We start from the raw sequence: 2,569 nt of genomic DNA, 5'->3' as shown, positions 1-2,569 counted from the left end.
CCCTACATGTGAAAATGAAATTAAAGTCAGTGATTTCACTGATAACAGGATATAGCCCAACACAGTCTATATCCAGAATTGAGTTCTCTAATGACTGCTCAGTCTAAATTAACCGCTCCCCCACCCACAGTAACTCCAGGATCAAAGTGCCCGTGTCTGCTGCAGTCACCGTTGCTCCAGGCATTGTTGCTCCCGTGTGCCCAGTGAACACAGCCCTTGTCTTCTTTTCAGTCCCCTACTATCACAGAGATGGTTAACTGTGAGCAAAAGACTGGTCAGAAAGGAGCTGGAGATAATCATTTGTTATTCTCATGTTTACATAAAAAAGAGTGGCTGCCCCAAACAAATGCCTAAGCAGGGTATACACTGCACTGAGAGAGCAACCAAGTCAGCCCCTCCAGAGGTTCCTCGGGCAGCCAAGGCGGCCCTAAGGGTTCACTTTGTTTAAAGCTTGCACTGGTGTGTGGCTTTTGTAATAAACCAAAACCAGCAGTTCACCCTCAGCACCAAATCAGGTACGAATAATATGACTTGGCATTTTTCTCCATAAGTAGACTTTATTGCTAAAGGTTGCTAAATTAAAGACCCTAGTCTTTAATTTGTGTGTGTTTTTGTGGGGGCAGAGGGTGGACGAATGAAAAGTATTCAATACATATTTTTAAGAAAAAGATAAAATTATTAAAGAAATAATAAAGTGGTGGAAAATCCAATATATATTTGAAAAAATAAGCTATTTTCTTCAGTAATGTGACCTGTCCAGTTTTTATACATTGTTACTTAATAAAATAAGCAGCAAAAGACGGTGTATAGTGTTTTTGCATTAACTTCTTCCACATTTTTTCCCTCTCCCAATAGGTCTGACAGGGTCTGCTAGTTTATACGATCCGGTGCGAAGTCTGCTTTCACCATAATATCAGCTACCCTACCCGCAGAGCCCTGACCAGCTTTGGATCTCAGAACTGGCAGCCTTGCATGTATACACTGCCACTGAGTTCATGTATAGGGTTTCTGAGATGTCAAACTACAGGGACAGGTGGCCTCATCCTGCCCGTGTAGCAGCTGGTGGGCTTAAACCATCTACCTTGTGGCTAGTCGTCCAACATGTACTAACCACCACCAGTATACAAGGGGCCTTCAAATAGTTCATGGAAATGTTGAATTAAAAATATGGAATTTTCCCACCAACTTTTAAAAAATCTATTATTTTATTCATAAAGCAACACAGCCTTAGCAGCATCTTGGTTTTTTTCTTTTTTAAACAGTTTCATTGCCTCTTCATCTACATGTCATACAATTCAATAGTTCAGTTTTATCAAAAAGAGTTGTACAATCGTTGCCACAATCAATTTTAGAACATTTCCTTCTTGTACTCATTAGTGCAATTATTTTGTGGCCAAAATATATACATTCTCCCATTCAAGAACTACATGTATACTTGAGTGCCATTGATTATACTCCATGTTGTACACCCATGATTGATAACATAATTCCACCACCATTGACATAAACTCAATGTCCCCTAAACAAAAACTCTGCCTCCTTCACCCATAGTAACCATTGTTCAACTTTGGTTTCACTTTTGTTTTAGCAGTTTTCTTGACATAAAATTCACATATACATTTCCCTAGTTAAGTTGCTTTAAAAAAGTTGTATATACATCATCACAATGAGGTCTAGCACTCCCTCCCCCCGCGAAGTAAACAATCTCTCCATGGTTTGCGGTCAATTGGCAGGAGGGGTGTTCCTGACAGGTGGGTGTTAGATGACAAACTGACAGCGGAGCACATGCTGTTGGAAGGTAACCACCTCTGATTCAGCAGATGTGGACCTCACGCTTTCTAAAACAGAAATGTCTGGTAAAGTAGAGACCTGTCCAGGACTGTGCAGGGTACTAACCACAAAGAACAGTGATGAGTACTCCAGGGAGAAGGGCAGTCAGCTACAGACTTGCCAGGAAAGTATTTCCAACATACGAATTAAATAAAAATGAGGGATGCTGTTGATTATAAAAGATTTTATAATGCCATGAAAATGGGGTCAGAGCTACACAAGTGAAGGAAATTGTGAAATTCTGAAAATAAAAAGTTTTTGTTTCTTGAAGCCTCTCACCATTACAGTTGCAGGGAGCTTTTAAAGATTGTGACAACCAATCAGAGCCAAACTGACTCCCTCCCTAGAAAGATGTGCCACAGAGAACAACACTAAACCTACAGGTTGGGGAGAGGGGCTGGCATACCACACCCACATGGAAGCAAACCAAGCAGGAAAAAGAAAGGGATGGTGTAGACCACATATCGACACACCACACCCAGAGGACAACGTCCCTGTACGGAACTGCTAAATAAGGTGCAGAGAGGACTGTAGGCCAACAACAGCTCAAGACATGATGTCCTCTCGCTGGAGCACACCGAGACAGAGGACAATACTGGGGACACACGGCAGGGAGATAGGCCAGTCTGAACACCCCACAGAGGGGTGAGCAAGAAAGGAATATAACAGATCAGCAATAGGAGCAAAGCAAAGTCACAAAGTCCCTGAAGAGCCCCCAAAATAGGCTTCAGGCTAGGAG

The sequence above is a fragment of the Echinops telfairi genome, unplaced genomic scaffold (assembly GCF_000313985.2).
Source record: "Echinops telfairi isolate 266 unplaced genomic scaffold, ASM31398v2 ScPeMD7_7468;HRSCAF=8506_0, whole genome shotgun sequence".
NCBI lineage: Eukaryota > Metazoa > Chordata > Mammalia > Afrosoricida > Tenrecidae > Echinops > Echinops telfairi.
The sequence above is the reverse complement of the archived record's forward strand: the minus strand, read 5'-3'. Positions refer to the sequence as shown.